Source organism: Hemicordylus capensis, chromosome 2 (genome assembly GCF_027244095.1).
Source record: "Hemicordylus capensis ecotype Gifberg chromosome 2, rHemCap1.1.pri, whole genome shotgun sequence".
Lineage (NCBI taxonomy): Eukaryota > Metazoa > Chordata > Lepidosauria > Squamata > Cordylidae > Hemicordylus > Hemicordylus capensis.
This window is the reverse complement of record NC_069658.1, coordinates 68,987,385-69,000,037: the sequence shown is the minus strand read 5'-3', so window position 1 is coordinate 69,000,037 and position 12,653 is coordinate 68,987,385.

The following is a 12,653-nucleotide window of genomic DNA, read 5'->3' as shown; positions in this document are numbered from 1 at the left end:
TATGACTAAAGTCAAATGGAAAGACTTGGAATCTTTATTATTATTCTTCAGCACCTTTGCATTTATCTGATAAACTGTAAAACAGCAATTCTGTATTATGAAAATAACAGCAAAAAAATTTGCTCCTGTCTATTTTACACATTACTAAAGAGAGAGAGAGAGTTTTGGAATAAAAATGAAATGATATGTATGTCAGGCTTCCCAAATACTTTTCTTACAAGTACCGGAATTCATAAATAATAACTAATGTTATGTTAGGGCCCTAGAGAATTTGCTTTATACTCCTTTGGGTTCAATAGACAGTACAGGCTGTTATGTTGCATTTATGAAAAAGGTATTACCTTTCATGCTAAAGGAGATGGATTCCAAACTGACAACTTCAAATCCATCTGGAGTACGTACTGTCCCTTCAAGATAGAACTTTTCACAATACATTAGGAAACAACCATGCTATGGAATGGAACAAGTCTATTTTCTCATTTGGGCCAGAGATTTCCAAGAATCTGAACCATATCAAAGATGATTTGAAGTCTGCTAAACAATCAAAGCTTGCCATTGTCCAAAATGAAGCCTTCATACTCCTACAAATGGCTAATAGCAGGAAGGATGAAATAAGAAAGAAGCTGCCTCTGTGCTTTAAATTTCAACAAAGTTCAGTTAATGCTGCTTTAAATCATCCCTGCTTTTACAAAATCTGTCTTTCTCCTTCTTCTACAAATTTAAGAATATTGTGTATATCTATAGTAATCTAGTAACTATACTAGAATATTACAAACTATACTGGAACAGCCAAAAAAAAAATCTGCTCCCAAGTTTGGTAAGATATACATACTCCCTTTAGTTCTATCTCTAGCCCTCTTGAGGCATTATAAATGCCCTGGGCACTCATAGTTACAGCAAGCAAATGTGGGGGGGGGGAGTCCTGCTGCCCTGCTGTCAATCACCCCTTAGCGCCAGGTTGCAGCTCATGGATTTGCCATGATCATGTTTATGGCACCACCCCTTCAGACGAATGGCATCATAACTGTGATCGTCAGTGTGAGGGGGTGATTGACAGTGGGGTGGCAGGACTTCCTCCCCGCTTGTAACCATGAGCGCTCATAACATCTGAAGAGGACCTCTGTCATTTGTAAATTGTGATCAAGACACAGATAAAAAGATTTGTCTCTGCATCTGAAGTATCTACAAGAAGATATTGCTATGGGAAAATAAAATATTTGGAAACTGATTATCATATAGCAATTGACAAAGGAAGATATGTAAATGTAAAATTTATAAAACATTCTTAGATGAAACAGATTTGCAATTACAGTAAAGGCCATGTCTAGGTGGGGACTAAGTTTGCTGACCCTCTACTAGTCTACATGTAGATTTGGAAAATCATATCAAATCAACAACTTGTTCTGGTAAGAACTAATCTTCCTACTTTCCTTTCACTGTACTCTTAATTGATAATTACCATCTTCACAAGTTAGCCCACTTCAGCCTTAAACATTCACATGTCCACCATCTTGAATTGGAGTGGATGACATCATCACAAACTTTGCCGTTGAGGTGTCCCTGTGTGTCACTCAATACAACTGTACCAAATTTGGTTCAAATCAGCTAGGCAGTCCACAAGGTAGCCCACTTGTGCCTCATCCATTCACATGGCCACCATCTTGAATCAGAGTGGATGATATCATTACAAACTTCACCATTGAGGCGTTCCTATGTAGCCATGTTGTGACAGCATGTCTGTGGTGGCCCATAGAAAAAGAGTTGGAAGGAACCTTGAAGGTTTTTTCTTTCACCCTCATGAAGGAAAATTCCATTATCCCCTTTCACCTAGTTATCTCACCTGCATAAGCCCTAAAGGTCACAAGTTTCTGAACCCTGCTCTTACAGTACCCCTTTTCCTGGAAACAATACTCTGCCCTGCCTGACTAGAGATAAGCACCTGTTGATCATACCTTGTCCTGCCTGACTAGGGATAAGCACAGCTAAAGCTGATTGGTGCATTATTGCTGGTTTCTGCCTTGTAATTGGTTCACCTTGAGGCAAGTCTCACAATCAGTGAGACTCGCCAAGAGCAGGTTAGTGGAAAGAGCGGGCTTAGCCCACTCTCCCTGCAGACGATCATTCAGGCAGCCCTGGGTGGCCGGATCGGCCGCCCACATGGCTGCCGGCTCCGTCATGGAGCCAGTGAGGGCTGTGGGGATTGTGGGCTGCGTGGCCCCCGGAATTTTCAGGATGACCCACATGTGGGGCATCCTGGAGAGACCCCCAGGGCCAGGAGGCTTGTTTCAGTGTGTTGTCTCCTCGTATGTTGTCTCCTCATGTGTTGTCTCCTCGTGTGTTGCCGCAGTGCGGAGCCACACTGCAGCAATACACAATCAAATAGACAGGGTTAGCAGAGTGCTCGCTCCACTAACCTCGTCTAAAGGGAGGGGGAATTAGGAGGGTTTGCTGCCGGGAGCCGCGCAGCTCCCATGGTAGCACACAATCCTCCAAAAGAAGGCTAGGCTCCCTTAGCCCGCTTTTGGTGGATCGTGAGAATCTCCTCCTTGTTTACCAATGGCTAAGCTTTATTCTGCTTGTACTGGTATGATTGGTGTATACCATGGAACTTTGGCCTCTGATAGGCTCTGTACTCAATCCTATAGCCTGTATGTAACTGTATAAAAGACTCTTGCCAAAAGCCTGAGTGTGCGCACTTAGAAGAGAGACACCCGGCATGTTGTGATCAATAAAATTTTGAACCTGATGGACAGTGATGGCCTCTGTTCATTAAACAAACCCAGAATTCCCAGAATTTCTCCATCAACCCCCATACTCAATGCAGGACACAGCTACAGCATCCATGACACATGGCTATCCGGATGATTGGGGGAGCTGAGTGTAGGCTCATAGTGCAGTCCCACAGAGCCTCCTTACATGCATATTTCATTAGTCAGTGTGTCAGCCTCTATTCCAAGTGACTAGTGCAAAACAGAGTAAAACTGTTACTTCTTATCGTAGTTCACTATGCTCATGTTAATGTAGTCCAAGATTACATTAATACAGGTGTTCTCAAACTTCAGTCCCAGATGTTGTTGGACTACATCTGCTATCATCCTCAGCTACAATGGTCTTTGGCCATTGTGGCTGGGGATTATGGGAAATGCAGTCCAAGAACATCTGGGGACCCAAGTTTGAGAACCCCTGCATTTGCATTTTCAGCAGCTGCATCACATTGCTGGTTCATGTTTAGCTTGTGGTCCACCAGGACACCTACAGTAGGTCTTTTTCACTTCTGCTGCTGCCAAGCCAGGTCTCCCCTTCCTATACTTGTGCATTTGATTTTTCTTATGCAAATGTAAGACTTTATATTTGCCTGTGATGCAGTATTCCCTCCAAGGTGTGTGCACGCACTCATATGTTTTTTGATGTCCACTCAGTTAATTTTAGGTCCTGCTCAAGTTGAATCAGGAAAGCCCCATTCTCAATGCACGTGCTCACATGCCTTGATACTGCTGCCCAGTGTGCCTTGACACACTGACTTGATACTGCCGCCCAGAACAAAACTCATTCCACACACAGATGGGGTGGGGGGGATAGGGAAAACACTGCTCTGTTGCACATCTTCTTGGTTTTGGTCCCCAGGTTTGAGTCTATCAAGATCATTTTGAATCTTGATAGGTCTACCCACCTCCAAATCACATAATGGCTGCTGCTGATTAGATTAACGAAATACATAGGATCATAGGAAGCTGCCTTATACCGAGTCAGACCATTTGTCCATCTAGCTCAGTATTGTCTACATTGACAGGCAGTGGCTTCTCCAAGGTTGCAGGCAGGAGTCTCTCTCAGCCCACTCTGGAGATGCCAGGGAGAGAACTTGGAAACTTCTGCATGCAAGCATAAAATAACGAATATCTTACAATGCTCACACATGTCTCTCATTCAAATGCAAACCAGAGTGTTCCCTGCTTAGCAAAGGGGACAATTTATGCTTGTTAGAACAAGACCAACTCTTCTGGTCTTGTGGACACATAAGCCCTTTTCACATTCTAAGATACGGCGAGGTAGTGGGACTAGACCTATTGTACCCACGATGACCCTCCTGCACATTCAATGGAGATTCTAGTACATATATCCCTTTTCACATCTACTATTGAACACCCAGAGATCAGACAGGACTGGCAGATACTATCCTGCTCCACTCCACACATTCAATATATGGGCTTACTGAATGCATGAAAAGGGCTACAATCATAAAGTACATTTGACTACATGTTATAGGGAGGTAGAGCTCAACACGGGTCACTATTTTCAGAGGCAGTCCCATGTTTTAAGTAGTGGGACATATGGAGCATAGGAAGCTGCCTTATACCAAGTCAGACCATTGGTTCATCTAGCTCAGTATTGTCTACACAGACTGGCAGCAGCTCCTCCGTCCAAGGTTACAGGCATGAGTCTCTCTCAGTCCCATCTTGGAGATGCCAGGGAGGGAACTTGGGACCTTCTGCAAGCATGAAGAAACTCTTCCCAGAGCAGCCCCATCCCCTGAGGGCAATATCTTACAGTGCTCCCATTCAAATGCAAACCAGAGTGGACCTTTCTTAAGATAGGGGAATCATGCTTGCTAGCACAAGACCAGCTCTCCTCCCATAGGTCCGTCTTCAGGCTGTTATCTTCAGACTGCTTACTCCAGACAAATCCCATCAGAATCACTAAGACTACCCCAGGGGTAAGTGGATTGTGAGAATTCCAGTTTAACCTCCATTAGGAATGCAGGGAGGGGGGAAATTACATGTGGTGGAAAATGAGTTTTTGTTAGATTATGGTTTTGTCATTTAATCTATGTTACAGCAGAAGAATATAACCTTCCACTGTCTGATGTGGAAATGCCCTGAAGCCAGCAAAATATATTATTTTAATCATATCTTTGACACTCTCCGTTGGTAAGAAGTGTATTTATGTAAAGCACAGAAGCTTATTGTTATGAGCCTGTTGATTACCTGAAGGACTTCTCTGCTTCTACAATGATCAGACAGACAAACACAGCAGTGTGCCATGTAATATAGCCGTCTGACATGTTCTTCTTTTGACATTGCTGTAGGCACTAGATCCTGTTGCTGAGGAGAGGATAATGCAATTTGAATTTCAAGTCATAAAAAAATAGCAAAACAATCTCGATAATAAGGCTCCTTTTGTGGATAACATTCTGTTTCTTGTGCATTTGAAGGAACAAGTTACATTTGAAAATATGATCTTTTAATAGGAGGCATTGCACATAACTACAGCAAAGTGTTAACATGATAGAAGTGATTCATGTTCAGGCTCCTGAGGTCTTATGTGTTTAAGGATTATTGAGAATTATGCAAATGCGTATGATATAGTTGAAACCCTTTCATCTTTTCTAAAAGTTGTTTTATATTTGTGCATAGCTTGTATATAACAATATATATTTGGTGTGAAACATGCAAGCAGGACAGGGTTGCAGCAAGAACATGCCCACTCTGATGTCACTAAGTACCTTCCGATGAACTGTGTGGGCACCCTTTAATCACACGAGAGGGGCGTTCATCTGAATCCCCACCCCACACACACAATCCAAAACCCTGTTTAAAGAGAGCTTAAACCAGGAGTGGGGAATCTTGGCCCTTCTGCAACATCATGCCCAGTCACAAAATATTGTGATTGGAGATGAAGGGAGTTGTAGTTCAACAACAGGAGAGCCAAGATTGCCCATCCCTGGTTTAAACTTCATTTTGCAGCACATTTAGAGGGTTAGGTTCAGATGAACATCCCTCTTACATGATTAAAGAACATCCCGGCAATCCCGGCAATGCATTGGAATGCCCTTCAGTGACTTCAGAGTGGGTGTGCTTTTGGTGTGAACCTGACCTGGTTATGTGCTGTAGCCATAAACTGCAGCTAGTATGCTTGTTACTGGCGGCTGCTGTTACCCTGCATTGGGAGGGGGTGCATGCGGCAGTGCCTTTCATTGTTGTTGTTTCACACTGTTGTGTGTAGATCAATTGCATTTCAGGGGGGACACAATGGATGTGGTGAGTGACACAGTGGATGTGTGTGACCTTTGAAAACCTTGTTCTTTGCAAAGATCTGCTGTTGTTGTTGAGGTGTGCTGCATTCACCCTATGGGGCAATGGGGACAGACAGTGCCTATTTCTGCCTGTGGGTGCCTCCTAGGAGTGCCACAGTGGGTTGGGTGGTAGTTCCCAAATGGGTGCCTGCTACCATCCAGGTTTCAAAGTGATTGGGCAAAGGGGTGATTTTTAAAGAATTTGTGAAGTCTGTGCGTCTTTAAGCTTTTCCCCCATAGGGAATAATGGGGATTTCAGCAGCCCCATAACTCCACTTGGAAGGCACCGGGGTGGCCCAGAGCGAGTGGTGATGTAGTGCAAATAGGGTGCCAACCACCCCCATATGCACAAGCCCATGGGGCACTGGGTTTTGTGTTTCTGAGGTGTTCTGAGTGTAGATTCTCTGGTAGCGAATGAGAGTGGATTCATTGTTTGTTACTGAAAATTCTATTCGTTTATATCTGCTAGAGTGTTTTCAAGCCTCAAGCCTGTTTCACTAGCACAAGGGTGCTAGGGTGTTGCGCTAAGAAAGGATTTTGTGTTAAGAAAGATCCCATCTGTTCCAGACTAGTTCTGGCACTAGTGGAATATGTTGACAAGTTGCACAACATGGAAAAAACAAAATGGCCACCGTGCATGCGCAAATGACCTCTTCAAGGCCCTGGGTCATGCCAGGGCTTGCACATGTGCTTTACACATGTGCGGCGGTGGCCATTTTGGCCACCACCACACACTACAGAGGCCTGAATGGGCCAAAAATGATCAAATCCCCAGGCCACGGTGGTGACTTCAGAGGCCAGCGGGGGAAAGGGGAACCTTCGCGGATCCCCCCCACCGTGGCATACAGGAAGCCCCCCAAAGGGGCTAAAGGTACCTTAAATTTATTTTAAAAATTTTAAAAAATTCACAAACGTGTCCAAAGGTTCAGTTCTGATCTGGACAGAACCGGGGAGCAGGTTCGGTTCGATCCCAAACCCGTGAACCTCCGGACCAAACCTCTGGACTGCCATACCACCGGACTGGTCTGCACATCCCTAACTTGCTTTTCACCATCAAGGGAAGACAGGAGGAAACCCAAGGAGATGCACAGGGGTACTCCGTACACATCAAGCAGCAAGGCATCATATTACCTTTATTCCATTGTCAGCTGCAATCTCCCCACTTGCAACCATCTAGAGATGGTTGTCCAATCATCCTCAGGAATGTGTGCATAGCAGCATAAGACTTCTGCCAGATTGTCAGACTGAAAAAAGATGCCCAGAAACTAATAAAAAATGCTTTGGCAAACATCTTGACTAGCACTCCTGCACTGCAGTGTGCCTCAGCAATGGTAGTTCTGCACTGCAGACTGGTCTCATGGGGGTGAAGAGAGTTACAATGGTCTCCCTTGGAAGAACTCTCTGTGACCCACAAGCGGGTCATGAGGGCTGCACCACAATCAAGAGATCCATAGGGACTGCTTCTGGGGTTGGGAGAGACTGAAAAAATAGCCTTCCACATGAGTGCACATACTACCTAGGTGGCAGCACTAGTTAGAATTTCAGCCATTGATATAGATGGGGAATCTGTGTTCAGAACCCTTCTCCTACTGAAAATGTGCTTAAGCATGGCTGGGATTTGCCCTTAAGACTGCAACTGAATTTTTGAGACTTTAAGGTGAAGGTATCATCCCCCCCCACCTTTTCACTTTCTTTATTTTACACCTCTCAGCATTCTGTTGAGTACTATTAATATCCTGAATTCTTATGAAACAAAAACATACTAATAATTTTGTTTTTAAGATGTTTGTAATTAATGTTCTGTTATACTCAGCTTTCATATAGCTATAAATACTCTTATATAAATCTATCCCCTTTATTAGTTTTCTTTTAAGGTCAGGTGTACATTATAAGTTTTTTTAAAAAAATCTTCTGAACTTCAAAAACCACTGTTTTCATTCAACCCATGCATTTCCGATGCTGAAAATGTGTAGATGCTAAAATACACATCATACTGAAAATCTGTAGATGCTAAAATAAATATTCATCATATTCGTTTTCTTCATGAGAGGGTTATCAACATTTCTGTTAGCTTTGTGGAAATAATTGATTTCCATTCATTTCTTAGAAGCCCCAACTGGAAATGTGGTGGCCCAATTTTGCAGGTAAGGTTGGCTGTGCCTATTGGGCTCTCTTAGCTGAAGTCTTGTGGTAGAGCATCATATACCCAATCCACTCAATAGATTCTTGCTGCAGCAGCCAGTGAAGAAGATTCTACAATCCCCCAAATGCGGAAGCACAGGCTGCATTCCCTCAAACCGGAATTAAGGGAGGAAGCTCCTCCCTCTCCCTGGCTGTCATTGGCTGTGCAGGCTGTTCTTCATGAAAGAAGGAAGCCCAGACAGCCAGTTCTCCCTTGGCTCTGTAGTCTCGCTGACTGCAGGCTCCCTGCTCTCCATTACATCCAAATTTGGACAAGTGAGCTGGGGCTGGGGGGGCGTGGAACTTGGACCCATGGTTCTGTGTTACGTGCGAATGTAGCCACGAAGATATGGCAGCACAAGAGAGGACTGGCCCTAGAATGCCCTATGGAAAGTTTGATCTTGGCACCAACCCTCCAGGTGAAAACGGCAGAATCCCAACTTGGAATGAAATGGAATATTATGGTCAGCGACCAGACAGACCCTAACTTTGACTTGAGCCATACAGGCTGCTCATTCACAATGTCACAATGCCCACCCCCCACCCCCGGCCCAAGTATTGGAACTCTAGGTGACTGCGATGCCCCCCATACAGACAGTTGCTCTCCCCCTACTAAATATAAGAGAGTTGCCAATTTAAAAAGTGCCTCTGCTCAGTTACCAGTATTGGCTGTACTCATGTTAGCTAACAAGTACGATAAAATATCAACCAGAACAATAAAAAGATAATCAACAATAAAATCACAGACGGAGGAGGGAGCAGCCCTAAACGCCTGGCAGCACAGACCCAACTTGATCATATGTTGGAAAACTGAGAGGGATGAGGCAGTGTGGGCCTCTCAAAGCAGTGCCCTAAAAGACTTCATAGGTCTGGCTAGTGGACAGGCCGGCACTGAGCACAGGTTTTTCAGAAAAAGCTATCAAAAGTTTGTTTTTTAATGAACATAGCATTGTATTCATTGTATTCGTGCATGTGGGTCTGTTTTGTAGTCCACTTCTCAGACGTTCTTCATTACTCTACAGGAATTGCTCACTTGTTGTCACTATATTTTGAAGGTCAAACATGCAGGCTCAGATTCCCCAGCATATTGCCACGTGTAGTGCTTGGTACTATCTGGGGACCCAATTAGCAATAGTTTGAAATTCAAAAGCTGGTGACAGCACTGACCAAGAGGATGCTAGAGATAGCAGTGTTGTTTGGTAGGGATCAGCTGTTTCGGCGGTGGGGGGAGAACAAAACTGAATGTTGGTGGCCTCCACCATAGCTTGGGGGCATCCTGTGGTCTATATGTGCACAAAACAAGGCCAAATAATAGAAGTCATTCAGTGATCCACATCACAGCATGACAGATCAGGTCAAAAATGATTCGACTGCCTAGAGTTCTGTCCCTTATACAAGTACATCTTTTTTCCATTTTCTCCTTTTGTACTTTTAAAGTAGGGGAAATAGTGCTTTTGTTTCTTTTGCTTAATTCTCAAAAGACTAAATAATTATGCAGATCTCTAAGGAAAAAAGTATTTGTAAGGGGGGGAAACATATTTTCCAGTTTCATATTTTGATACTACTGCTGCAGCAAATAATATACAGCCCATAATATACAACTAGCATCACTCTATCTGAAAGGATACCAGGGTAATTAAATGGCTGCATTTACAGAGGTCTCTATTATATTTGTGATATTGGCAAGAAAAAAGGACTGAAAAAATACTAGATATTGTAAAATGTTTGTTTCAGCCTTTACATTTTCTATGTCTCTAATACAAAGTAGTATAATTGTATGCACATATTAAACTTGTAAAATAAGGCTGAAAATAGATGTATGGGATGCATTCTAGAAAAGAGTTATAGGAAAATTCTGAGAGTGCATTTCTTCCAGAGCTGCATAACCTTTCACCCAGCAAGTCAAGCACAGCAGCTGTGCCTAGCACTCATGAAATAATCCTCATGGGTAGACAAAGTTAGTCTTTACTTAATTTCACTGAACTGATTGGATTCAAGTTGCTCAGGACTAACTTTCCTTTTGATTTCAATAGTGCTCAGTCATGGTGAACTAGACTGGATGCTGCCCCCTCCTTTGCTGCTGCCTGCTTGGGAAGTTGTCAGGTACTCGAAGTAGGCAGCCACACTATCAGGATGGTGGTCTGCATCTTGTTTGGCAGCAGGATTCTGCACATGTGCAGATGCTGGAAGCACACCATTGCCAGGCAGGCTGCTGAGGTTTAGGGGAGCCTAAGGTGCCTCCCCCCACCCCACCCTGTTGCCACCGGCTCCCTTAGAATCCTTTTAAAGGAAGGATTCCCCACTGCTTGTAAAGTGGAATCCTCATCGGATTCCCCTTTACAAGCATAGCCTGTCAAACTGGGTCAAACCAGGTCAACCAGGTTCAATCAAACAGAGAGAACTACCAGTCGATTCGACTGAACGGCTTTACAGACCGGTGATTCAGTTCGAATTTGGTTCACATTTGAACCATCCGCAGAAACCAGTTCCGTGCACACTCCTATTTGGCAAGCCTCTAGTTGTGCAGCTCTAGAGGGATCACACAAATTCATGGAGAAGAGGTCACAGCCATGGTATCCATATGGAGCCTTGTGTTCAGAGGCAGTATGCCTGTTGCAGGGAGAAACAGAGGGAAAGGAACATTTTTCTTCATTGCTGTGGAGGAAGCATCTGGTTGGCTTCCGAGGAAACAGGAAGGTTGCTGGACTAGATAGGCTTTTGGCCTGATCTGGGCTGGTTCATGCCTTTTGCCACTTGAAGTGACCACAATGTACCACCTTGCCTGCCCTTGCTGGCCCTACTCCCCTGACTGAGTGAAGGCTGGGGAGCTGCTCAGCAGACCAAGGTGCAGGTCTGTAGCAATGCTGTTAAAATAGCAGGGAAGCTGTCCAGCCAAAAATCACAACAAACTTGGTGCAGAGCAAGATGAGGCTTTGCAGCAGCAAGAGCTAGGCAGCAACTGAGTTTGGTTTTTTAATTGGCCCTGCTGCTTTACCCCTTCCTGAAGCATCAGCAGGATCCTACTCTGAAGCACACATATCGGTTCATCCTTCTGAGTAGGCTCAACAGCAGCAGCAACAAAGGTCCCTTGCTGACGGATACACACTACACCTTTTAGCCTGGGCTTCAAAACCAGACTCGTAACATTTCTGCCCCCAGAGTCCCAAGGATAAATGCAGAGGAACTAAAACGGGTGTGTGTGATTCTGCAGCTACCCCTGGTGCATCCTCCAGGATGGTGGTCTTAGGGGAGTTGTAAGATGCACACTCACATGACCTTAAACAGGGTTGGAGGAGCGCCCTGACAGAGCCATATATGCATGCAACCCACAGTCATGTGAACTCAAAAAGCATGGGGGAGGAGGGAGTGATTGTGTGGAAGATGGGAGCTGTGTCAGATGGGCACGCCTTACCCATTTTCTGCCCTCAGCATTTCAACAAGGCTGGATGAAAACTGAAAACCCATCCTGCTCACCTCCTGCTTCCCACACAATCACTCTTCCCTCCTCCTACCTAGTTTTTTGTGTTCACACGACTGTGGATAGGGACTGCGCACATCTTTTCTACCCTATTTACAGTCATGTGAATGCTAGAGACAGCAATAGAACCCTTTCCAACCAAGGTTTCATCCAGAGCAGTTAGGATTTCAGGCTTGTCCTGGCCAGAAGGTGGTGAGACACATCTTCTTCCACAGTGGAACATTGTTGTCAAAACTATCACATCCTGAAAAGTATTTTAAGTTAATTCTTTTTTCAGGATATTTCTAAATATTCTTATCATTTCAGCTTCACAACATAAAGTTTTCCCACTTCAGGTCAGTTGTGCCTTGGATTGAGCTGTTGGCTTTATCGGTTTTACTACAGGTATCTTCTATTTGTAATTGTTAAACTAAATGAGGCGATCAAAAAGAAGCAAAGTCTTTGGAGTACAGCATGAATATTAGCTTTTAGGGATAATATCCTCTGATGTCTGTAAACTAACACAATATAAATATGATTTATTGTCCAGTTATACTGAGATACCTTTTGTTTTGGGGAAAGGCTAATATTCTTTTGCACAACTGTTGTGGTAAATCGTTACTTTCAAATTACTTTCCAATATTGTTATTGTCCGCTGCATCAAAATTGCTTCAACTGATTGCACAGAGTGACTCTCCAAACATCTTCAGTGCATTAAACAGACACCAATAGGTTTACTGTCCATTGCATCAAAATTGCTTGACAGGGGCTCACTGAGTTCCTCAGTAAACATTTCCAATACATTAGATGAATGCCATTCTGAGCCCATCTTCTGTAGTCTTCGCTTCATACAGTAACTCTTCAAATTTGTAGTAGTTGTGATATTTTCCCCATTTATAATTAAGTGACAAACTCGCATCCCATTGATTTTATTAAGCTATGAGT